The 27,343-nt window shown below is 42.8% G+C and overlaps 1 long non-coding RNA gene across 1 annotated transcript; it reads left to right on the top strand.

Moving 5' to 3' along the window:
* Positions 1–6,486: 6,486 nt before the first annotated feature.
* On the top strand, positions 6,487–9,434 carry LOC133386785 (uncharacterized). The gene is made up of 3 exons (XR_009763289.1): positions 6,487–6,732; positions 7,240–7,365; positions 8,954–9,434. It is a non-coding gene; the product is annotated as an uncharacterized LOC133386785 (long non-coding RNA).
* The last annotated feature ends 17,909 nt before the right edge of the window (positions 9,435–27,343 follow it).

The following is a 27,343-nucleotide window of genomic DNA, read 5'->3' as shown; positions in this document are numbered from 1 at the left end:
ACACCCCATAGTAGCCATTTTGTGACTGGTTCCCAGAGCACTTTCTCAAAATTCCAAATGTGCCCAATTGCCCTCAAAGGTAACAACCTTTGATCATATTCCTCACATACACTGAAGGGCTTTTGGTTCAGGACACACAGCACTGTCATTCCTCAGAGTGCTAAAGTCTTGAGCATCAGAATGGCTGATGCCCAGAGGAGTTCAAGCAGAAGCTTGCTTATTTTGGTTGCAGAGAAGAAGATCACATCTTGATTTGAGTTCCTAAAGGGCTCATATGTGACATCCATATTATGCATTGTGCATATTTCTATTACTTCACTAGCAGTACCCAGGTAAGAAAAACCTCCCTGGAGATATGAAAGTGTTGTATGTTCAATGGCATCCTCTTGGACTTGCTGGAAAGAATAAAATGCATTCATTTTGATTGCAGAAACATGCTTGCTCACCTCAATGCCTCCAGAAATGCTGTTGAGATGACAAAATGCAATGTGACAGTAATTTGGCAATATGTAATTCTAATATCAATGTAAAACACGAAGAAGTAAAAAATATCAAATTCTCTACAGAGTTGATCTGAAAAAAATGAAAGCGGGGACTTTATTGACTTATTTATTTTAATCTTCCAACCTGTCAGGAAAGCATGATGGCCTTTGGAAGATGTGGCTCTTGAATAAAGAGTCCATATAAACCAAAACCGTGTGGGATTATATATCTTTAGCTAAACGGAAGCAATATGATACAGATCATTAACTCCAAACACCTTCTCCATTTGTCTTTAGCAATACACATATTGAGCTTGCTGAACTGAGAAATGTTACTGAGGGTATATGCCATCCATTTTAAGCTGTGATAGGAAAAAAATGATGTGTGTGTGGGGGTGAGGATTCCACTTTCCTCTTCTGAATTATTATTGGGCTTGCTTAAATAATATTTGCTGTAGCTAGGCCTTCCCGTAAAGTATCTAGTATAGATCACTTGCAGATGTAAAAGTGGCTATGGTTCTATGTTGAATTGCTGGAAAGGTCAGTTGTGACTTAATTCCTGTACATGCATCAATGCCCTTTTTATCTTCACGGACAAGGAGTTTGTGTAAATAGCATGAAGTAGTTTACCTAACATGTTACCCTAACTTTATCTTATCATGATATGTTATGGTATGCCATTGGCTTTAAACCAACAAACTGTATGAAACATCTTAACAACAAAAGAAGCACATATTTATTCACTTCTGTGGCCACTTTTCCATTCTGCAGATAAACATTTAGTTAGCAACCAAAAATAAAATAAAATAAAATAAATCTGGGTGTATATTTGCCACTGTGGCAAACTGCTAAAAATTTAGTACATCTTTTTTGCTGTGGGTACTCCACAGCTATGTTTTATAACAGAGGGCACAATAATCCATTCTTACAGATTATTCTGTGGATATCTTATATCCGCATTATCATTTTTTCACCAGCATACATGTTTGAGTTGCAGAGGCATGTGCTCCTCTTAAAAGTAGGTTAAATAAATGCAACTTATAAATACAAGAAGCAGGTACAAAGGGGAAAAGGAGGGAGGGCTATTATCATTTAAAATTGACAAGCCTCAGAAGATGAAGTATAATACAAAGCAAACAGTTTGGATAAATTTGCATATCTGAGGATTTTTTAAAGTCAAACCCACAAAACATGACCAATGAGGGAAAGATGCTATAGGTAGGGTGCAATCTTAATTATAAATGTATGTATTTTATTTATTTATTTAAAATATTTCTATACAACTATTAACTAAAATTCTATAGTGGTTTACAAAAATTAAAATAATAAAGTTTGCCTGTCTCCCCTGGGAGCTTTGCACACTCAGCGATTGTTTGAGCTATGATGTCATAGACTATTTATAAACATTCGAACATCGAGAGGGAAGAGTTAGTCCAAAAATGTCAGCAAATACTGTAGCCATTGTGAAGGCTAAAAGAAGGGGGAAAATGACTAAGAAAAGAAACTTAACTTAGATCTAGAAACTAGATGGGTGAAGTTGGCAGACAGGTTTGGGTTTGAGACTGAAATAGCTAGAGAACTTTGATCTGAGAAGCTGAGTGGGAAGAGGGCCCTACAGACAGGGTGCTAAAAAAAAAAGAAAAAATGATCATGATGTACTGTGGCTGAAACAAGAAGAAAGTACAGGCAGATGTGAGGGAAGTACATTTGTTGGAAATGAAGGACTGGGGGTCAGGAGTTGCGGGGCAGGGAACTAAGCTAAATGGGTAATAAGAAATGGCTATTTGAGGGAAACTTGCAAAGTTTGTAGAGCAGGGGCACCAAATCTTTTTGGGGGCAAGGGTCACATTATTCCATTGGAAGCCTGTTATAGAGCAGCATTCCAGTAGTGAGTGGGGATGGACACACACACACACACACACCTATTTTCCATGGAAACAGACCCATCTAATTCTTAGTAATTCTACTCAAGTTTCACCTTCCATTTCCTCATAGTTTTTTTCCAAAAAAAATATAAAATGAAACTGAATAAAAGAAAAGAAAATCTCTCTAGCATCCTTTATTTGTTCTTACTTTGCAAACAGTAAATAGAACTCAGTAATCCTGGCCAAATAATGCAAGTAACATCAGTATATTGTTGAACCTTATTGTGATGTGCCTTCAAGTTGATTACGACTTATGGCGACCCTATGAATCAGTGACCTCCAAGAGCATCTGTCATGAACCACCCTGTGCAGATCTTGTAAATTCAGGTCTGTGGCTTTCTTGATGGAATCAATCCATCTCTTGTTTGGTGTTCCTCTTTTTCTACTCCCTTCTGTTTTTCCCAGCATTATTGTCTGCTCTAGTGAATCATGTCTTCTCATTATGTGTCCAAAGTATGATAATTTTAGCTTCTAATGATAGTTCTGGTTTAATTTCTTCTAACACGTCTAATCATTATCTTTCTTGCGGTCCATGGTATGCACAAAGCTCTCCTCCAACACCACATTTCAAATGAGTTGATTTTTCTCTTACCCACTTTTTTCACTGTCCAACTTTCACATCCATACATAGAGATTGGGAATAATCTCAAACTTCAAAACTCAATTGCATCCCGAAAATGAATGCATGGACACTTTCTGTATATTTGCATGGTCTACCTCTCTGCTGAGACATTTCCTCCTCTGCTTTAATTTTCTTGCAGAGGAAAAAGCTGCACTTGTACACTTTGCACAAAGGCAAAGGCCTTTCCCCTCTAAGCTACTCCCTACTGATCAGCTGATAGGCAGGAGGGAACCCAGAAGCACAATGAAATCTGGCTGAGGCCATATTCAAACCATGGACCAGAGGTGCTCCACCGTTAATGTAGACAAAGGAGGAGCTATGTATTCTTGGGAGACACATAGGAATTGGGGTGGAAAAACAGAGCAGCTGAAGTCTGAGAAGCTGACTGGGAAGAAGTAGGGTAGCAAAGGACCAGAAGCACCATGAGAAATTATTTATTATTATTATTATTATTATTATTTATTTTATTAAATTTTTATACCGCCCCACTAGCATAGCTCTCTGGGCAGTGAACAACACGCAATACAAATATATACAATAAAATCCAATAATACCATACAGCAAAAGTACAGAGAATGAAAGATCTAAAAACAATTACAACACACTTTAAAACTAAATTGTTAAATTAAAAGCCCTAGAAAAGAGGAAGGTTTTAACCTGGCACTGAAAAGACAGCAGCATCAGCGCCAAGCGCACCTCATCAGGGAGACTGTTCCACAGTTCGGAGGCCACCACTGAGAAGGCCCTAGTTCTTGTTACCACCCTCCGAGCTTCTCTGTGGGTCGGAGCTCGGAGGAGGGCCTTCGATGTCGAGCGCAGTGTACGGGCAGGTTCATATTGGGAGAGGCGTTCCAACAGGTATTGTGGTCCCGCGCCATATAAGGCTTTATAGGTCAAAACCAGCACTTTGAATCTGGCTCAGAAGCAAATTGGAAGCCAGTGCAAGCGGGCCAGAAGAGGTGTTATGTGTTCGGACTGCTTGGTCCTCGTTATCAATCTGGCAGCCGTGTTTTGCACAAGCTGTAGCTTCCGAACTGTCTTCAGAGGCAGCCCTACATAGAGCGCATTGCAGTAATCCAATCGCGAGGTTACCAGAGCATGTACCACTGATGTGAGGTCCTCCCTGCTCAGATAGGGACGTAGCTGGGCTACCAACCGAAGATGGTAGAACGCATTCCGTGCCACTGAGGCTACTTGAGCCTCCAGTGACAGGGAAGGATCTAAAAGAACTCCCAGACTATGAACCCGCTCCTTTAGGGGGAGTGTAACCCAGTCCAGGACAGGGTATATATCCACCATCTGATCAGAGAAACTGCGTACCAACAGCATCTCAGTCTTGTCTGGATTGAGCCTCGGTTTGTTAGCTCTCATCCAGTCCATTATCGAGGCCAGGCAACGGTTCAGCACATTGACAGCCTCACCTGAAGAGGATGAAAAGGAGAAGTAGAGTTGCGTGTCATCAGCATACTGATGACAACGCACTCCAAAACTCCTGATGACAGCACCCAACGGCTTCATGTAGATGTTGAAAAGCAAGGGAGACAGAACCGACCCCTGCGGGACTCCACATTGGAGAGCCCACGGTGTCGAGCAATGTTCCCCAAGCACTACCTTCTGGAGACGACCCGCCAAGTAGGAGCGGAACCACTGCCAAGCAGTACCACCAACTCCCAACTCCGCGAGCCTCTCCAGAAGGATACCATGGTTGATGGTATCAAAAGCCGCTGAGAGATCAAGGAGAATCAACAGAGTTACACTCCCTCTGTCCCTCTCCCGACATAGGTCATCATACAGGGCGACCAAGGCTGTCTCGGTGCCGAAACCAGGCCTGAAACCCGATTGAAATGAGTCTAGATAATCGGTTTCATCCAACAGTGCCTGGAGCTGGCCGGCAACCACTCGCTCCAAGATCTTGCTCAGGAATGGAACATGCGCTACTGGTCTGTAGCTGTTGAAATTATCTGGGTCCAAGGAAGGTTTTTTCAGAAGTGGTCTCACTGCCGCCTCTTTCAGACGGCCAGGGACCACTCCCTCTCGTAAAGAGGCGTTTATCACCTCCCTGGCCCAACTAGCTGTTCCATCCCTGCTAGTTTTTATTAGCCAAGAGGGGCAAGGATCCAGTATTGAAGTGGTTGCACGTACCTGTCCAAAAAAACATTGACAGAAGTGGAACAGAGAAGGCAGTGGGATGAGAGACCTGAAAGAAGGCTGAAACTGTGTCATAATGAAAGTCACACCTAGTGAAATTCTGCATTCTGGGGCACTCTTAAAGGCTTCATGAAGTTTGAACCTGACAAACCTTAGTTTCAAGGAATTCTGCTAAACTCATATCCTGCATCAGTGTTGAGTGTTGTTGCTGTTGCCCTCAGCTCCTCGTCTATGTGCCCTATTATTTTCCTTAACACTACGTACATGCTCCATATTCTTTATTCATCATCGATGACCACCTACAACTTTTCATGGTGGTGTATTTTGACTCCATCTTTTTATGTGGTGCCTTCCTTCAAACTGACCATTTTCATACCCTGATACTGTATTTTGCTGCCTTATCTGTAGCCCACTCCAATCTTTTCTTACAAATCATTTCTCCCCCGGCCTCATCAAACTGCACTTTCACATGCCCCATTGCCTTCCCATCTACTAATCTTATTTCATCATTGGCTCAGTTCAGGAGCAAACTATACATTATTCTAATGTTACTGATAAATCTACTGCTTGTTTTTTCTTCCTGATCTAAATTACTCCAAGTTGTTAATGTAGTTGTTGCATGATACAGGCACCTGTATTTTCCCCCCTGCAGATGAAGCAGCAGCTCAAGAGGACGAGTGATTCAGATTGGGAAAATGGCATGAGAAGAAAGGATTAGACACCATCCACTGTGTTGCTTCTTTATAGGTTATCAAAAAATAAGCTGTCCCATCTTTAACTGTCTTCCCGCTTAGGCTTAGCACAAGCTGAAGGCCTGAGAGAATCCATGAAGTAAACCCCACTGAGTTCAATGGGACTTATGTCCTAGTTAGTGTGCTTACAATTGTTGCTTTGAGGGTGGCTTTTCATGCTCACTTAGTGACTGTGCCAGTGACTTTTTCCAGGGACAGATCTGGAAGCAAGCTTCTAGATCTTGTAATGCTCACCTTAAAGAAGAGATAAGCAGTATAAGCTTCAGAATTCTTCTGCAGCTCAAATGAAAATTGGAGATGGAGAAGAATTCCCAGGTTAATTTTGAACTTGTTGGGTTAAATGAAGTTCACTGAACTAGTTCAAAAATCTCTGAACAACACCTGAAAGTATTTCCCACAATTGTTAGATTAACTAAAAGTGAGTTACATTCATTTTGGGGTAGAACTTTGAATGATTCCTAGTTCATCTTCATTTTCATTTCATCCCCCTTCCTCCAAGCAGAGGGCCTGGACTAAGCTTTCATTAAAAAAATGACCATCTACCTGTGTGAGTTTCTGCAAGACCTGCTCCCTGCATTTCTGGCTGATTTCCACCTGGCCTGGAAGGGCGGGGCCCTGTCTCTCTCCAGCTACAAAAGCAGCAACTGCTGAAGGGGCCAGAGACCATCTACCTGTGTGAGTTTCTGCAAGACCTGCTCCCTGCATTTCTGGCTGATTTCCACCTGGCCTGGAAGGGTGGGGCCCTGTCTCTCTCCAGCTACAAAAGCAGCAACTGCTGAAGGGGCCAGAGACCATCTACCTGGGTGAGTTTCTGCAAGACCTGCTCCCTGCATTTCTGGCTGATTTCCACCTGGCCTGGAAGGGTGGGGCCCTGTCTCTCTCCAGCTACAAAAGCAGCAAGTGCTGAAGGGGCCAGAGACCGTGTGTGTGTATGTGTGCGTGAACCTGCTGCTCGGGATGTCTATAGACTACAGGGGTTTTGTTTAGTATTATATGTTATATTTTACTCTATGTTATATTTTAGTCTATGTACGCCGCCTAGAGTGGCCGTTAATTCGGCCAGATAGGCGGCCTAGAAATAAAATTTTATTATTATTATTATTATTAAAATAATAAGTCAATTGGTCATCTATAAAGAAAGTTGGAAAGCAAAATATGGAGGCAATGTTCTAAGACACCTGCAATATGAAGGTGCTGCTGTTGCTAAGGATGTTTGGTCACTTAATCACAGTTGCTAAGCAATCAGAAGTAAAGAATTTGAGGCATTTCCCTCATCTTCCCTATTGGAGAGATTTGCTTTCTTCCAACAGGTGCACATTGCAGCAAGGAGTACAGGTACAGAAACAAAATGAATGATGTCTTGTGCCTTTAATAGCTGAGTGGCAGGCAAAAATTAAACAGAGATAGCCTTTTCTAGTATGGAAATACAATTGAGGGTAAGTTTGCCTGTTGACATTCTTCTTGTTAGCCATCTTATTATTTGTGTGTGGCCCCTGATTTACTTTTGGTCCCTATGTTTCAACACAGCAGCTTGTTATCATTCTGAATGCTGGAAAAATGGTTGAGGATGAACTTTTTATGAACTAAAAAATAATTTGGATGAACCTGGACTGAGGTAGTTGGTTTTGTACAAGTACGAACTTTAACTGGAACTAATTCCTTTTTTGACAGGATAAACTTGAGTTTTCCAAGCATTGGTTTTCAAGGGTTGCAACCAGAAAAAGTGCTACTGGAGAATCAAAAATTGACCCAGCAAGGAATCCTCTGGCCCCAAGAGCCGTCTCTAAGGGTGGGATTTTGCCCTGGGGCAGTGCTTCCTCAGTTCCTCAACACATGATTCCTGTACAAAGGATAATGTCTCTGTTGCTCTGCATAGGGGACTACTTTGAAGAGCTAGCCTCAGTAAAACTACAGGTGGGAAGCAAAATCTCACCTCCCTGAGGAATGTTGCACATATCCTTCATTTTACTGGAGAAAGCTCTTCAAAACAAAGGCAAAGGAAAGAGAAAGGCCTCTGTTGCTTTGCTCTGGGGCCATTTTGAACTGCTGCTTCTTTGGAGGGTCTGAGCCTTGGCTTAGAAAATGAACCATGTTGTTGCTGGTATGTTTTGAAATAACAGTTTATTTCAGAATCATTTGGTGACAAGTATGAGCAAGCTTGCCACCACATCAAAAACTTTTTATTTTTTTTTAGGAGCAGGTGTCTAGTTGCCACATCATTTAGCTCTTCTCTGTGGTGACTAGTCATGCCTAGGAACAACTGTTAGAAGAATTCATTGTTTTCTTTTGTCACCAGATGATTTACTTGCTGCTGTAATGCAATTTGGGGTTATATTCTTTAAAACAACTTTATTGTTTTAGGTTTTTTTCTACTATCACAGCTAATCAATTTGTGCTTAATGTTTTGCATTTTCATTCTACGAGATGGTGAGAATATTTTAAATAGAAAATCTACTACTGCTACTATGATGATTACAAGGGAGAGGGCCTTTTCAGTTGTGGCTCCTCATCTATGGAACTCTCTCCCCAGTGAGATCTGCTTGGCAATTTCACTGATATCTTTTCACCAGCAGGAAACTTGCCTTTTCCCACAGACTTCTGTTGAACTAGGATGGTGACATTTTTGCTGTTAGCGTGCTGTCAAAGCTTCCTGCAACTGTTACAGAAGAGCTGTGTTGTATGTTTTTTCTGAATTGCCTGGTTTCTTTGTATAAATATGTTAATATCATATTTATGTCTGTGTTTTTAAATATGTTGCTTGGAGACTGCTGTGTAACAAGCGACTAACAATAATAATATAATAATCTGTGGGGGGGGAGCGATTGCTGGTGCTTGACATCAGGCTGGATAAGGTTTTTTTTTCCCTGCAGTGAGATAATCTGTCAGAGGACACAGGTTGAGTATGAGTGGGGCTGAAACCAGCAAGGATGGGGACAGAGTAAAAAGTGGATAGAACCACCCTTTCTAACGCCATCACTTCCTTTCTCTCTCTCTCTCAACATCACTCATTTTCTCTCTCCCCAGGTTCTCCCTGCCAAGCAGACTGCCAGAAAAAGGACATAACACTCTTAAGACAGATCTGAACTGATCATCACTTGCAGAGGGCTTTTGAAGTGAGTCCAAAGGCCACATAAAAGTAGGCGGAGGGCTGCAGTCAGCCCTAAAGCCACAGGGTTCATATCTGTGCTTTAAATGGCGGTGTGTGATATTCTCCTTATGGGATACTGCCCAGGGAAGCTGATCTCCAAATACACAAGCACAAAGGAATTATTCAGTCTAAAACAGATGCTACTGAAAATGCCCCATCTGCATCTCCTGACTCTCTGCATCTCCCTCTCCATGCTCGACACGTAAAATAAAATCTGAGACATGGCATCATCATGGTTTGAGATTCCCCACCTCTACTTTCCCACTTCACTGGCTGCTGGGGAAGGGATGCAAGGCTGCTTTTCTCAGTGGCTCCAGGAGCATCCCATCCCTGCCTCAGCTTGAATCAGTATTGGGGAGGAAATTCAAGAATTGTACAAAAGTAAAGCTCTAAAATTAGATTTCCTTTTATACTGCTCTTGATTTTTTTTGATAAACATGTAAAAAAAGGTTCCAAATGGAACAGAGCAATATGAGTTGTTATTCTGTTCCATTTGGAACCTTTTACATGTTTTATCACTTTAGTGTGTTGTATCTGTTGGATTTGGTGATATACATTGCAGCGGAGTACAGAAATAACTAGTCTGTTAAGGCTGGTAGCTGAAAGAATAAAGAAACCAGGTTTATTACTACAAAGAAATAAAGTCATACATGCTGTTGCAGCCCATTGTGGAGCCATGAGGCTTGCACATACAGGCACTATGGGCAGGCCTGTCCTTAGCATGTGCGGGGCCCAGTGCAAAAGCATAGTTGGGGGCCCCCCACATTCTTTCTCTCTTTCAAACTTCCCGCCCAGAATAAGCCGGCAAGCGCTGCCTGTAAAAGCGCCGCACAGCTGATGAGCGGGCGGCAGGCAGCACAAGGAAGCCACTCAGGCAGGGGAATCAAACCTCCCGCCTAAAATTAGCTAGCTAAGCGCTGCACGCACACCCACTTCATAGCTGATGAGTGGAGAGGGGGAAAACTGCTTATGATGCAGCCGAAGAGCTGGAGATTCCCCAAGAGCGGGAAGCGGCTGTCGAGACTGCATGGCTGAAGAGAAAAAACCCTGCCACAGCCCAGCTTCTCATCGCCAAGTGCGGGCCCCCCCAAAGCGCAGGGCCCGGGGCAACTGCCCCAGTTCCCGGTGCCTAGGGGCAGCTCTGACTATGGGCTGTTTTTACCTCTGTTTTCTATTTGCACAGTACACAGTAAGGGCTCAATGCCAGCAGCAAACACTGTGTTTTCTATTCACATTGAGGGGAAGGATCAATCACGCAGTTTACTAATGACCACACCCTCTAATTTAACATTTCCTTTGGTTACTTGGCAACCAAGCGTGCTCAGTTTGTTCTACCGGTAAGTTTCATTAAAAAAAAAAACACCCAGAAGTGCAAATATCTGTGTTTTCCTTGTAGGATACAGCTGAAATATAAATCTTTGTTTGAACGGTGTTATGCTTTTGTGCACAAGTTAAAGGGAAAATAAAAGAAAGGCACCATTTGCAGCAACATAAAAAATACTAGCAGAACATGGGAGAGCAGCCGCAAGTTGCTTTTCAGCCTATAAGAAATGAAATGAACGGAGGGAGTGGGCGTGGAGAGGGGAACATTTGACACACCCACCTAAAAGCATCAAAGCACAGCATCTGAAAGTACTAGAGATACGGAGTGAAGATTTTTTTCCCTTCCCTTTTCGTATTATCAGAGGGTTGGGTTAGTACAGATTTACAGGGGGAAAACTGCATGATAGGTTCTGTTTGCCAGTAACATCATGTGAACCATGCGAATTAAAAGATGTGAGTAGGACCAGACATACACTAAACCACCATGTAGATAGCCCTATCTCTGACTAACTCTGAGAACAAAAAAAGAGGAAGGAGAGGGAGCAACGCCTGTGTAAACAAACAAACAAACAAACAGTCCCTTTTAAAAGAAAAAATCAGCAGAGGAAGCATAGGTTGCCTTTCTGTCTGTCCCCCCTCACTGGTTCAAGTTACTTGTAACATGCATTGGTGCTTTACTATGAAGCATATCCAGTGCTGTGCCAGTCGAGTTCTCCCGGTGCAACAGGACTTCTGTTTCCTCCTTCCCCTTGCGTTCCTCTCCAAGTCTGCGCCAGACAGTCCTCCAAGCCTCTGGAGCTGATTTGGAGGGCACACAGCTGGCTGGAGGGGACAGGAGAGGAAGAAGTCCCATTTCTCGTACTAAAGTACTTTGTGCTAGTGGAGTTGCAGCACTAGATCTTGTCCAATGGTTTTCTTTGTTTTTATCGTGGCATATTCTATTGTTGTCATCAGCCCTGGGACCTTGTGGTGAGGGGTATGTAAGAAATAAATAAATAAATAAATAAACTATTCTCTAAGGAACACTAGGTGGCTCACCGGCTCCTAAATCAGTAATGTGAAAGTCCCTGGTAAGCAAGCTTCTTATTGGTCAGTTTATATTAACATTTCCCCAGTCCTCCTTCAGCTGTGCAAAAGTCCCAAGCATAAAGTTCAAAAATTAAGTCTAATCTCAAACCCCCCACATTTCCAATCTAGCAGCATTATTATATGGTCACGAGAGTGGCTGCGTATTATAGCAAGCATGGATTTTTCGCATTCTGCAATGTTAAAATGAAAATACCCCCATGCCATTCTGATGCTTCCAATAAGCACATTTCAAAACAAAACCTTACAAACCTTATAGTCCTGAACTCAGAAACGCTTGCTTAACAATTTTCATGGTGATACACAAAACAGTCAGAAAGAATTGAGACTTCAACGTGTAAAACAAGAGAAAAAAATCCAGAGCCCTGTTGGACTTTTTTCTGTCAATGGTCTCATAACTTGTTGAAATGAATTAAAAATCAGCCATCTTCACAGAGTACATGTAATCCTATTACTGACCTTGTCCCATACTCTGACCTTCATCTTCTGCAGTTTAAAATTTAAATTGCCACCACTCACCATATTCTCAGAGGCACATGTTACCAAATTCTTCCAAGCTACCCAGGAAGTGAGTTGGACTGTGAAAGACCAACCCAAATTGTGTTTGCATTTTTACAAATTTGTAGGGCAGTACAATATCTCAGAAAGGAGGTCAGGTGTTCTGCTCCCCTGGTGCATTCACTGTAGCTGCCCAATTTCCCTGCTTTGTAAAGTTTGATCGAAATATCTGTTGGCTATAGGTGCATTCTTAAACTGCAAGGATTTTTGCCTATTCGTGAATTTAAAATCAGTGTCTCTCTTTGACGCATGCTATTTTATTGTATTATATACCCTTTCTCCCCCTTCCTGTTTACCAAAATCAAATTTGCAAAGTTAAATCCCTTTTTAGTATAGTCTCCTCTTTCTGAGAAGATACTGCAGTTCCTCTGTGAGCAGATTTAACATAACATTATGTTGAGACTCACAGAAATTTCTTTAAAAGTATCACATCCAAACTATAGATATCAAGGAACACACAGAGGGCCTAGTCATGGATAATAAGAAAATCTTCAAAAATGTCTGGCTCTATTGTGCTCTTACTAATTTTAAATTCTTTTGAAAGGTCTTTCTTTCTTCGTGCTCTTTTAAACAATAAATAAATAATTCGCTGCTCCTGTACTTTTCTATGAATTTTAGATACATCATAGGCAGCACAGTACTTGTTATTCTACAGACATACATAATCCCCTTCATAAAAGTTGGCTGGTTTTCAAATAGCACTGAGCCCCATGGACATTTTTAATGCTGTTCAAGGAAGTGTTCCAATTTTTAACAGTCTCAAACAACCCAGCATTGAACAGGGCTTAGAGAACCAAAGCCGACGTGGTGGCGGCAGTTCAGTGTGTTTAAGAACAGCCTTGCAGGATCAGGCCTAAGGCCTGTCTAGTCCAGCATTCTGTTCTCACAGTGACCAACCAGATGTTGACGTGTGTGCGTTGTTGCGTGAAACAGCATACATTACGTTGGAGTTAAGTTGAGCAAGAAACTTCTTCAGAGCATTAGATCATGTTAAGAGTCTTTATTAAGACATTACGGCCAAAGGCTTAAGAGTAAATACATGTAGAGTTTCTTCAGTCACCCCCCTTCTGGTACATCTCTCTTCAAAGGTAAACACAAAAGACAACGTCTCAGTTCAGAGGCAATACACAGAAGACACAGCTTAACACAGATAGCTGCTAGAACTTTTCCCAGTCTATCGCGATGGTTACCATAGCAACGGCCTTGGCAGTCCGTTCCCAGACTGGGCAAAGACATAACTCCCCCTAGTTACAGGTTTTCAGACTTGATGGAAAAACAGACTCAGTGACAGTGCGGTTCAATGGTCAACAATCCCCCTTTTTCCCATCATGTCTGTAACTCATTACAACAATAACAACAATACATTTCTCCAATACATCTTGCAATACAGTTCCAAATTACATCTCAGTACATTACAGTACATTTCAGAACATCTCTGTACATTTAGCTAGAACTTTATTCAATCAACTTTCAACTCATTCCAAGCCTTGTCACCAGTTTGCCAAATTTCTCCTCACACAAAGGCTTGATCATTATGTCAGCCACCATGTTGTTAGTGTCACAAAATGTCAGGTTAACAAACCCCTGCTGCACACAATCCCTCACGTGAAAGTATCTGACACTAATATGTTTTGTTCTTTTGGTATGAGCTTCTGATGTGGCTATCTTGATGCAGGTCTGATTGTCTTCATATACAGTAATCGGAAATTGCATATCAATGCCTATCTCCTGCATGAGCATTGTGAACCATTGTAGCTCATTACAGGCCTGTGATAGAGCCACATACTCTGCTTCTGCATTTGAGGTTGCCACCACATTTTGTTTCTTGCTGCTCCAGTCAATGCATGACCCGTGCCACATCACAACTATGCCAGAGGTTGACTTACGACTGCTCAGTTCCCCTGCATGATCTGCATCCGCAAAACATTCAAGACCTCCTGTCTTTGCTCCTGACAAAACCAGACTCTTTGTCTCCGTGCCTTTCAGATTTATGTCAAGATCTGGTTTAAATGTTTGCGCTTGTGTTTCTGGACACCAAACTCTGAAATATGCATTCTCTTGTGCTCTAGGTGCACGTTTGCCACGTCTCTTACCCTGTGGCTTGTAAACTCGGCTGCGATGCACTCTTTCAGGCATCAGCCTGACTGCATTACATGAATACTGTGGCTGTGTGCTTTTAACAGCTGTCTTCTTACAGCTCTGACCGTCATTCTCTTTCCGCCCCATTAAACTCAAGGCATCAGCACACTTCACACCCACGGTCATTCTAAACTGGCCCTGTGTCATGAATCCCTGACAGACAACTTTGCCTCTTCTTTGCACAAAACATTTTCCTCTATCAAATGTTACACAATACCCAGAATCCACCAGTTTTTGAACTGATAAAATATTATGAGCCAATTCTGGAACAAACAAACATTCTGACATTATCCCAAGTTTATTAAATCTCACCAGTCCTCTGGCTTCCACCCTTTTGTGTGATCCATCCGCAAGTTGCACAAAATCCTGCACTTCTTCTGAAGCATAAAACAAACTTCTGTCTTTAATTAATATATGGCTCGCCCCGCTGTCGACAAGCCAGTTAACAGGTCCTAAATCTTGAGACTTCTGTTTACAAACAAAGTTCACACTTCCCTGCTTCAAGCCTCCGTCCCTGGAGTTGCGCTTGACTGCACAGTCTTTTCGGAGATGCCCACAGGCCCCACAGGCATAACAAGACTTCAGCCTTTGATGCTTGTAATCCTGTTTGCTTTCGGCTGCCTCCTCTGGTTCGGCACTTTTCTCCTCCTTGCTTCTGACAGCTTCCATCAGCTCGGCTCTCTGTGCCTCCTGCCTCCGCTGCCATTCCTGGGACAAATCCTGCAACGCGTCCCACATCTGTTTAGCCGACGGCTCATCTCTCACACACATCAGTTGAGAATCCGATAGAGCCAAGATTACAAACGCCTGCGCCCTCTGATCTTTGCGCTTCCAGGCCGCAGTCAATACCGCCGGGGGTGGTCCATCTATAATGTCCCATAAATCCTCTGTTATCAGCAAAGCCCGCATCCTTGGCTTCCAGCTGCCATAATTCTTTTCTGTCAATCTTTCCATTGGCAAGCCTCCCCCAGACAGGTTTACAGCCATGTTGCTCACCTCTGTCTGGTACAATCAATCAAGCTGCCCTCTGGAACTCCGTCTGCCGTTCAGACCAGCAACTTACTCCCATGTAATGCGCTGTGGATCTGGGCCCATAATGACTGTTGACGTGTGTGCGTTGTTGCGTGAAACAGCATACATTATGTTGGAGTTAAGTTGAGCAAGAAACTTCTTCAGAACATTAGATCATATTAAGAGTCTTTATTAAGACATTACGGCCAAAAGCTTAAGAGTAAATACATGTAGAGTTTCTTCAGTCACCCCCCTTCTGGTACATCTCTCTTCAAAGGTAAACACAAAAGACAACCTCTCAGTTCAGAGGCAATACACAGAAGACACAGCTTAACAGAGATAGCTGCTAGAACTTTTCCCAGTCTATCGTGATGGTTACCATAGCAACGGCCTTGGCAGTCCGTTCCCAGACTGGGCAAAGACATAACTCCCCCTAGTTACAGGTTTTCAGACTTGATGGAAAAACAGACTCGGTGACAGTGCGGTTCAATGGTCAACACCAGATGCCCATGGGAAGCCCGCAAGCAAGACCTGAGTGCAACACAGAGCTTGGAAATAACTAGTTACAAGTAACGAATTAGTTGCAATTTATTACTTTTTTGAGTAACTAGCGGGTAACTTCATTACATTTTGCTGGTAATAGAACAAGTAGTAACTTCATTATTTTTGAGGAGTAATTGTAATGTTTCCAGCATTACCTTTGTGCATTACTTGGGGGGGGGAGCAGGGGAAGTCTTCTGCTCCTCTGATTTGTGAATAAAAATCATGTGCTTCAAATTGGGCTTCTATACAGTGTTGTTCTTCCTTCATGCTCTATGGGTGCTTAAGAGGCAACGAGGGAGGAGGTGGAGAGTGAGATGGCGTGGAGAAAACAATTGTTTAAAAATTGACAGGAGTGGAAGGAGAAAAGAGCTGGAGGCAATATATATATATACAAAAATATGTGTGTTGGGGTGTCATCATTGCTGGGGGTGGGGTGGAGGGGATGTGAGATTCTGTTATGCCATTCTGTTAATCTTATGGATAAAAGAAATTATTCTACTACCCTCTGTGTGTGTGTGCTTATTTTTAATGTTGTTTTAAGCTACTTAGATGTGCAGCAGCCAAGGCCAAAACCTTGTAGGCAGTTTTGTTTATAAAAAAGTAACTAAAATGTAATTGTAGCAATTACTTTTGAGTAATAGTAAAGTAATCAGTTACTTTCAGAGCAATTGTAATTGTAACGGTAATTACTACTTTTTGGGGGGCATGTAACTGTAACTGTAATTTGTTACTTTTTAAAAGTAATCTTCCAAGCTCTGGTGCAACAGTACCCTCCCCACTTGTGATTCCCAGCAACTGGTATAAAGAGTAGTACTGCCTCAATCTGCCACAATCTTGTAGACATTTAGAAGAAGGGGTCTGGTTTGAGGAGCAAAGAAATAGACAGACAAGGAGTGCAGAATCTTTCTCCTCTCTTCTTAAAACTCACTTACCCTGAGTGCCCCCTTGGGCACTTTTCACCCAGCGTTGGGGTTCTAGTACTGAAAATGAGCTTGACTCAGAGTAAAGTACTTGGGGCTAAAAAGTACTACTAAAGTACTAATGAAACTATTAGGGCCATCTCCTGGTTGAAGAGACTCTGGCAATTTGCAGGGGCTGGGTTTGGTCATGCCCAGGTAGGGATGGAAAATCTGTCAATTTTGGTTCCCTATGTTTCTCATTTTTCCAATCTCAGCGTGGTTCTCCACGTGTCAAACTTCTTCCCCATTCCCTACTCAGCAAGCGCGTGGACCAGCTCCCTTTGTACTGTGGAACCATGGTCTAAGACCCTTTTTACCATAGAGATTTGTCACGAACAACGGGGATAGCACCATAAAAAGCAAAGAAGAAAAACAAAATAAATCTCCAAACTGATTCCAGAGAACCCAGAACACAGATTTCATTGATTAAAAAAAACAGTGGACCCCCAATATGTTTCAAACTATTTTATGAGGAGCAACACTGGCTTTTTTTTTTTAAATCACCTTTATATTCTTCAAGACTGTACAGCATTCATATGCTATATTCATTGTAGGCTAAAGATGCCATACAGCTGTGGATGCCACAATGAGATTGCAACTTGGAGAATCATTTTTTGACTTACCCTTTTCAATCAAAACTGTTTTATGCACCAATAACCACCACACTGTTCTTTACCTGAAAAGTAATAATGGGAAATTGCCTTGTTGCTTGGAACCCTATGGACCACAAGTCTTCTTTCTGCATGCTTGTCACTAACAGAAAGAGGGACACATGCATTATTACATGCTATGTCCAGATCTCTTACCCAGTCTAGAAGGTGAGACTATGTCCATTTCTCAGTCATCTACTTAAGAGAAGGGGGATGGATTCAGTCCATCTCTACTTGCTTCTTCCTGAAACAGATGTTCAGTACTATTGACCAGGACTACATGAGTTGAGTTGAAGAACCTCTTTTCCTTCTTCTTCATGCTCCTTCTCCTTCTTCCCATCGAGCAGCTTGCATAATCCTTACATCTCAGTAGTGTCCTGGCCAACCCTGTTGGAGTCAGACTCAGACCCACTGGTGTATTTTTCTCCATTTGGTTCAATGTAGAACTTCAGTCTAGAGGATTTCTTGGATCATCTTACAGGTTACACAGGATTCTGCATCTCTGCATAGCATAAGTAAGCATGAGTACTCAAAGCTAAGGCATTGACACAGCATTTGGACACCTTCCCAGAGAACCCTTAAGTAGGTTTGAGGTGAGCTCTTTCTCCTTGCGTGGGGAAGGTGTCACAGAATGGGAATGCAAGAGCAAGTAAGCACTCCTCCTAGTTGGAAAATTGGGGGCCCTCTGAGTCTGCCAGTGCTTCTGTCTCTGCATCTGGGGTGATGGTAGTGGCAACACCTCATCAAGATCCTCCTCCTCTAGAAGAGCTGTGCATGGCAATGGTAGCAGCTTGAGCAAAGAGGGGGTGGAGGGGAGGAGAAGGGGCTGGCTCCTGGTCAGCCAGTGTTCCCTCTGTTGTAAGTGGAGCTAAAGGGGAGAAGTTGTCACTGTCAAAGATGCTAAAGCCTTCTGCTTCAGCATCTCCCTGTTGCAAGCCACTGGGTCCCTCACTTGGGTCCCATTCTAGCTCTTCTTCCTTATCACTCCAGGAACACTCCAAGGGGCTTGTGACAAGTAGGGCATATCATTTCTTTGCATCCCTGTTGCTGAGCCAATGTGCCTCTTCCCATGGTGAAGGAGTGAGGGTATCAGCCCTTTCCACCATAAACATAAGACCTGATGCAGGAGTTTGATGTGTGGAGATCAATGTAGAACCTCAATGTGCCAATGTGGTATAATAGTTAAGAGTTTTGGACTGGGACCTGAGAGAGACCAAGGTTCAAATCCCCACTTGGCTGTGAAGCTCACTGGGTGACCTTGGGCTAGTCACAGTCTCTGAGCCTAACCTACTTCACAGGGTTGTTGTCACAAAATGATTTTGGAGGAGAACCATGTATGCTCCATTTAGCTCATTGGATGGAAGGTGGGATATAAATGCAGTAATAAATGAATTATGTATGGAAGTGCAATTCTACCTCAACAAAAAGTATTGAAAGGTCACACGAACTGGGCTCCATGTAGGTAGGCTCCCTCTTGGAGCATCCATATAACATGTCATATTACACCTGTGACCTACTCCTTCAACACAGCAAAAGGATCAACCTCTGAAAAAGAGTGTATTTTTGCATTGTTCTAATGAGGCCTTATATTTTTGTGCTTCGAGGACTTTTTGTACAGCCTAAGAAGTGTAAAATAATATTACCATTTAAAAAGAAAAAAGTTCCTGTATAATGTAGGCTGGGCAGAGAAAAACAATAGTCTACTATTCCATGTGGAAAAAAATCTTTCGGTTGAAGTGATTAGGAGGCTAATATATGGAGGCATTCATGCATTCCAAAGCAAAAGTGCATTAGCATGTATAAGGGAAGGAGACTGGGAAAGAAGCCGGCAGTATCCCAGTGGATTATGAAAATCGGAGAGTGCTTTTTGAAAATCAACTTTTATTTTCAAGGAACTCAACAACCAAGAAATCAAATTACATTGACCTAAACTTGTTTTGAAAAGGGCAGTGCTGGAAGAATACAACATTGATCTATCACGAAAGTTAGCTTCACTTATTTGATGAAAAAATGTATGTGACAAAACACCCTCCCGGAATATTTCTACAATTAGTGACTGAACATGCCAGTATTAAATTTGCAGGATGTTCATGCATCCAGCTTTCTCCTCACCTTGCTAATAATATGTTTTTGAGCAAACCTGATTAGTTAAGCAACTTTGTTACCTATTTAAATTTCCATAATGCTTGTATTTCACAATAACATAAGCTCTGGGCAACAATAAAAATGTGAATAATGACCCTTTTCATTTCAACACTGCAAGCAAGAGAGGAAAAACACTCACAGTTTATGAGAAAATGGTGATTGGTAGAATGAATAAATAGTAATCACTCTGCATTAAGCAAACAAAAGAAAACTATCTTATATTAATACTCACTCAGTTTTATTGCGGCTCAGTCAGATATTCTAATCAGCCATGACAGGAACTGAATACATTGGCTGCACCCAAAGGTGCTGTTGATTAATTTAACTTAGCACTTAATGATGGCATGTCAAAGTAAATTATGTTGCTTCATCTGTTGCATTTCTTTGTATTTAGAAAATGATACTATGGGGGGGGGAATCATTTACTGATCCTTTCCCTTTCCTTTGTTTGCACTGAGAAGCACTAGATATTCATGTGGATGAGTTGTCTATTGCTTGTGATGTATTTTAAGCAAATTACATCATTTAAAGCTATATCACCTGACCTGATCTGCTTTCCTTCCTATCATGCTTCGGTGGCTCAGGTGTACCATGCCTTAGGAGCAGGGATGGCCAGCTTCTGTTTTCCAGACAAGCAGACCAAAGCCTGGGCCAAGAAATATTTCTGCCTGAGACAGAACAGCAAAAAGCAACCCCACTCCCTTACGTCAAGGTGCATCATACCCAAGGACAGTCAATCGGTACCTGAGACAGAAAATCCCACAAGCAAGGGTGAGTGGATTGGATTCAGATAAATCCCAGACCAAATCAGGCTACTTAAGAAAGATCCAACAAGAAATCTACAAAAACTAAAACATTTCTCCCCAAGTTTACCATACAAAATGTTAGGGTAAGGAGAAGAAGGAGGATGGGCTCTTTTGCAAATGACAGGTCTAGCTTACAATCAAAGAAAATTATTTTACCAGGACTCTCCAATCACAATGCTTTGCAAGAGGGATGTTGCAGTAAAGCGATAAGCTTGTTCTTGTGCTCTTTGCTAGTTCTGCTAGCAGCACTTGCTCAGAAAATGCTAGACATTCAAGTCTTTCTGCCTCTGTTCTTAATGCCCACAAAACCTCTCCTGTCAGGTTTATACTTTTTTTTCTGTGGCTTTTGGTGCCAGTTGAACAGAACAAGAGATGATTTTAATATTTTTTTAAAAACCTTTTCCCCCCTAAACAATATGTTTTAACCCTTTTTATTTAAGATGTTTTTAAAGCTTTTTTAAATAATGTTTTTAAAGTTGTTTTGTTTTGATGCATTTTAAGGTCTGTTTTTATGATGTTTTAAAGTGTTTTTACTGCTTTTATTTGCCGCCCTGGGCTCCTGCTTGGAGGAAGGGTGGGATATAAATAAAATAATAAATAAATAAATAAATAAATAAATAAATAAGATGAAGCTGTTTTCCCCCATTAACTGCCTACACCCTGCACCCATCCTTTTGAAAGTTTCCAGGTTACTTTCTTAGGGGCACCTCTATAATATATGCCATTGTCATAATAAAAATGTTGCCCACAAAACCACAGGGAGAGAAGTGAATCCTTTTTAATTCTGTACACCAAAACCAATTTTAAAACAAAACACTTTGGATCTATTTGTTTGTAATGTATGCTATGTTAATATAAATTGCCCATACAATAATAGAGGAGATTGAGTCCTCTTTTACCACCCCCAAACTTTAAAGGTGATCCATTGCACATATCCTTCCAAGAGTTGGCAGTGTTAATTCCCTGAAAAGGGTCTGCAAATTTCATCCAGTTCTGTTAAACAAACCTGCAAATGGTTCCTTTTTGTAAAAAAACAAATTTGGAATTTGGCAACCCCGCTTCGCACCTGGGACTTACTGGGCTGCGGGGTGCGTTTGCGGCCCGGGTGAATCCGGAGCCTCCATGTTAGAAGGGGCAAGCGCGCCGTGCTGGCGTGATGCTGTCATGGAGCGCTTCTAGAGGGTGCGGGGCATACGAGCTTATTTAGGCTCGCTCTGTCTGCCCCCTCTCCCTCTTCATAATTTTGGCACCCGCCCTACCCTACCTCTGCTGCAGTGTGATTCGTTTGGTCGCCTCTGGGGCCGAGTAGGAATTTTTGGCTTGCCTGCGTTTTAGCCGGCGGGTTTCTTTTGCCTACTCCATACTGTGGTTAGCAGGAAGGACATTCAGGGTTAGTACAGGTGTTTTTCTGTGGTTATTAGGTTGATTTGGCTGTTTGAATTTAATATTTAATGGTTGCTTTATTGAGGAAGTGCAGGAAAGGTTGAAGGTGAAGGGCAGCTAGGTGACAACTTTAGGCACCTTTGGAGGTGATAGGCGGTTCCGGAGGCCTGCAGCTCCGGGTTTTACGGCCCGAGGGCAGGATACGGGTCGCCTTTGGGGCCAACAGGTCTCATCCACCCGGAGTTTCAGGGCACTGGGGGGCGGTGACACAGGTTGGCCTCCCTACGCACAATTGGAGTGTGGTCAGGGCAAGGGGTTGACAGATTGCACCCCTTTGCCCGACAGGGGTTTGGGTCGCCCAAATAGCTGCAAGCAGGCTTTGCCTGACTCACCAGTTGAATCCCGCACTTATGTTCCCCTTTGCAGGTTCATTATCATAATATGAATTTGGTTTAATAAAGTGGCCCGTTGTTTAACCCATCATATTGTGTCTGCGTCTTATTTCACCCCTGGGTCGCAAGCAGTTACACTTGCAGTAAGAAGAGAAAAGAAGAAGAATCTTAGATCTGCTAGAAAGCTGTTTGTTGGCTTGGAGTCATCCGAATACTCCTAAAAATTTTTTAGAAGTACAATATATTTGTTTAATGACAAGTTGATTATTTGTAGCTCCAAATGTCTAAATGTGTATCAACCGATTATTGCATGATTAGAGAATTAGCCAGAATAGAGACAAGTAAAAAACTAGAAGGTGAATTGTTCAGTGTCAAAGCAAAGGTTGTTACATTAGGCTATTGTAATGCAGTACAACTGTATCATAAACTGAGTTTCCATTTCCAATTTGAATTGCACTTTGACTATTTAAATTCCACAGACATGTGTCAGAGCTTAATAACCATCAACTACATGCTCAGATTGAATGACCAAGTCAATTATTTCTCTGCAGCGACTTATTAGAAGAGCATTGAAGGCATATGAAATAAAATAGAAACATGATTCCAAAATTAATTTGTGTCCCTTTTCTGATGATATATTTTGGTGCAATCATTATTTGTTTGGACCACATTCAGAGGGTACAAGATTGGTGCTCATCCAGAAGAGACTGCTAAAGGCCAACCAATAAACCACTCTGGGTACAACATTAGCGTAAGAAGCTATCAGACAGTGCAAAATTATCCCAAACCTGTTCCACAGAATTCCAGGACTCCCTTGGTAAGTGTGAGGAGAAATTTGGTTTGTTTAGCATTTTAACATAAACCAAACTACTTGATACTCCTTATCCAAGGGTGGCTTCTTCTTCTTCCCTTTAACCTTCAGTGGCTAGGATGTACACAACTCCTTCCATGTGTCTTGAAATTTCTGCTGTTGTTCATGGGGCAGCCATGCCATTTTTTGTATAATCTCCCTAGGACATCATCAAGTTCTGTTGCTCCCACAGGGAATTGGGGAAGTTTTTCAATGCTTCTGGCAAGGATCATGCATGCTATCTGCTTCAAGTGCCTAATACATGGTGGTTCCCAAGTTTGGATAATTGGTCAGTTGCCTGCTTTGGATGGGGTCGTACTCCCTCTGAAAGAGCAGGTCTGTTGTCTGGGGGTGCACCTTGATTCATCTTTGTTACTATCCAAGTTATCCAAACTTGGGAACCACCATCCCACAGCACCTCCATCTTGTTAGGATTCAGACTCAATTTATTGGCCCTCATCCAGCCCACCACCAAGTCCGGGCAGCGGTCCAGGGCTTGCACAGCCTCTCTCGATTCAGATGTTACAGAGAAATAGAGCTGGGTATCATCAGCGTACTGCTGGCACCTTGCCCCAAATCTCCTGATGACCACTCCCAAAGGCTTCATATAGATGTTAAACAGTGTGGGAAACAAGATGGCACCCTGCAGTACAACTGCCAGGGGCCTGAAAGACAATCACCCAATGCTATTCTCTGAAAACAACCATGGAGATAGGATCAGAACCACTGTAAAACAGTGCCTCCAATACCCATCTCACCAAGTCGGCCCAGAAGGATACCATGGTCAATGGTATCAAAAGCCACTGAGAGATCAAGTAAGAATAATAGGGTCACACTCTCCCTGTCCTTCGCCTGATAAAGGTCATCCATCAGGGCAACCAAGGCCGATTCAGTCCCATAACCAGGCCTGAGCCTAGACTGGAATGGGTCAAGATAATCTGTTTCATCCCAGAGTACTTGCAATTGCTGCACCACAACCCTCTCAATCACCTTCCCTAAGAAGGGGTTATTTGCAACTTGCTGGTAGTTGCCACAAACCAATAGGTCCAGGGTGGGCTTTTTCAGGAGCGATCGGATCACCGTCTCTTTCAGGGCTGCTGGGTCCCTCCTCCAATAACACATTTTTTTCTACAGAATGCAGGGGTGGCAGCAAAAGATAAACATGAGAAGTTCTCAGTGCCTCCATTTTCAACACCGTACAGAGCAGGTTTCACAAATTATGCTACTGTTGGGATTGATTGTGCTCCTAAGTGGCAAAGTGCAAGTTCCTTTTCTGCTGGTCTTCCCTGGTGGACAAATGATCATTGTCCCACAGAAAACAATTCAGGCATCCAGGACTTTAGTGCAGCTGCAGCTGGGAGTAGTGTGTCAGTTCAAAAACAAAATGTAGCAATAAATACAGGAGTGTAATGTGTAATTTTCTTCTAATGTAAACATTCTAAAATGACTCTGTTAATGCCAATGCAAATAAAATGTATAATTATTATATTTATATTACAGGGGATAGGACTATGACTGAGAGAGTGTGGCTAGCCTTGCAAAGTAGCCCAGTGTCTATAATACCTATTTTGCTGAAGTGAGGGGGGAGGTAGTTTGTGACAACCTTGAAATGTATTGCAAATTGTATTGCTTTTATTGTTGTATTGATGTATTACTGATGTTCTATTGATGTATTATTGATGTTTTATTGGTGTATCTTTATATTGGTGCTCTTTCGTAAGCCGCTTTGAGGGCCTTTTGGCCAAAAGGCGGGGTAGAAATATTAAAAATCAAAATAAAATAAAATCAATTGACCACACCCTGGATCCACTCGGTCAAACCCTCTGCAAGCTTTAATAAGCCAAGAAGGCAAGGGTCAAGAAGACACGTTGCTGGCCGCATCATTGCAAGCACCTTGTCCACGTAATCAGACCGCATTAATTGAAACAATTCCCAAAGAGTTGCAGCAGACGTTGTACTGGACACATCATTAGGGACTATAGTAGATGTGAATGAGGCATCAAGATTGCTATGGAGGCAAGCAACTTTACCCTCAAAGTGTGTTGCAAACAATTCACAGTGAGCCTCCAAAGTGTCTAAAATTCAATTTCCTGGAGTTGATGTCAACAGACCCCTGACGATACAGAAAAACTCCACTGGATGGCTACTTAAGGATTCGATGGTGGCAGGGAAGTGGGCCTTCTTTGCTGCCCTCACCGCCACCGAGTAGGCACAGTTGTGATGTATTATGTGTGCCTGATCAGCCTCACAACATGTCTTTCACCATGTGTGTTCTAGCCGTCATCCAGCCTATTTCACTGCCCTTAGCTCACCAAGGTGCAAACTGGGCTCCACAGTGCTGGAGAGGGCGCTCAGGGGTAATCATGTCAAGAGCCTGACGTGCCTCGCTGTTCCATAGTGTGACAAGGGCTTCAACAGGGTCACCTGCTCTATCTACTGGGAACTCCCCCAGGGCATTCAGGAATCCTGTAGATTCCATTAGTCTCTGGGGATGGACCATCTTAATCTGTCCACCACCTCCACAAGGGAAGATCAGAGCCATAAGTCTAAAACTTCACCAAGAAGTGGTCTGACCATGACAATGGGGTGACATCCACCCACCCTTCTCCAGACCACCCCTTCCTCCATCTGGAGCAAAAACCAAGTTGAGGGTGTGCCCTGCCCTATGCATTAGGCTGGTGATAACTTGAGACATTGCCATGGTCATCATGGAGGTCATGAAGTCCCAAGCCAGAACATTAGAGGCAGCCTCAGCATGGAAATCACCCAGGACTATCATTCTGGGCTCCTCCAATACCACAGCCAAGACAGCCTCCGCTAGTTCAGTCACAGAAGCTGTCGGGCAGCAGGATGGACAGTACACCAGCAGCAACCCTAGTTTCCTGTTTCCTTGGCCCAACACCAGGTGCAAGCCCTCATAGCCAGCTCCAAGACAGAGTGGTTTTCTGGAGACAGAGAAGGAAGCTTTGTAGATAACAGCAACTCCTCCCCCCTCATACCTGCAGCCTGTGCTGGTGTTGCTCTGAGTATCCAGGTGGACAAAGCTGGGTCAGATCAACTCCTCCCAGCTCACCCACCCAGGTCTCGGTAATGCACACCAAATTGGACCCTTCATCCATGATCAAATCATAGATGAGTGTGGTCTTATTGTGCACCAATTTGGTACTAAACAACAGCACACACAGGCCAGTGGGCACAGCAGATGAGCAATGAGGAACTCATCCATGTGAGGAGTGGGAGCGAGGAACAAGGCATAGATAGCCTTGCCCTCATCTGCTATGGTAGTTCACCACCTCCCCATGGCCATACTTCCGTCTGCCCATGATCACTGAAATTGGGGTGGCATCACCCATATTCCTCCTTACTAAGGGCTTATCCAAACAGAGCAGGATAATCCACGGTTTCCATATTTGGTTTGTCATCTGATAGTCCTCACTTTGCCTTTTAGTTCGCTCTTTCCCAATTAAAAAAAATCCCTTTTTGCACCTGCACACCCAGCAGTAAGACCCCTACATTCTTTTTGCTTTTTCCAAGCTCCGCCTCTAAAACCTCCCCCTATCAACCAATTGGTCAGCAAAAAATGATGTATGCTCCTCTCCCCCTTTGCAATGAAGCACAATATGGCTATAAAGGAGTTCTCGCTGTGGAAGGAAAGAGAGAAGGAGGGGGGTGGTCGGTTTCAGCCTGCCTCCAGAAAACTTTGTCAATTTCATTCTACTCGCTGGGGTTTTTGCTTCAAATCATTTTGCCATGGGAAGGTAAGGGAGAAGGAGGGGGGTGACACGTTTCTTGCTTTTTTTGAGAAATAAGTGCAATTGCCAGCGTGTGTATCTCCTTAAATATCCATAAAGGCAGAAAAGCATACATTCGTTTAAGCGTAATATCGCAAATACAAACAAGAAAGGGGCTGCTGGTCAGTTTCATGCCTGCCTCCGGAAAGCTTTGTCAATTTCATTCTACTCACTGGGGTTTTTGTTTCAAATCATTTTGCTGCAGGAAGGAAAGGGAGAAGGAGGGGGTGACACATTTCTTGCTCTATGGTTCTCCAGTCTCTATGGTTCCGGGCAGCGGGGACGCTGTAGCAAACCACTCATATGCAGGGCAGGGAATGCCCATTACTTTCAATGGGTAGAACTGGGGACAGAAAAGCCCATGCGTCTCAATGGGTAGACCTGGCGTCACAATAACCAATGCGTTTCAATGAGTAGATCTGGCATTTCAGTGGGTAGACCTGGCGTCTGGAAAGTCTATGCATTTCAATGGGTAGACCAGGCCACCAGGTCTACCCATTTGAAGCCTGCTTGCTTTCTTGTTTATATTTGCGATATTACGGTTATATATGCTTTTCTGCCTTTATGGAATGTATGCTTTTCTGCCTTTATGGATATTTAAGGAGATACACACCCTGGCGATTGCACTTA

This window comes from Rhineura floridana, chromosome 6, assembly GCF_030035675.1.
Source record: "Rhineura floridana isolate rRhiFlo1 chromosome 6, rRhiFlo1.hap2, whole genome shotgun sequence".
In the NCBI taxonomy this organism is placed as follows: domain Eukaryota; kingdom Metazoa; phylum Chordata; class Lepidosauria; order Squamata; family Rhineuridae; genus Rhineura; species Rhineura floridana.
The sequence above is the reverse complement of the archived record's forward strand: the minus strand, read 5'-3'. Positions and strand labels throughout refer to the sequence as shown.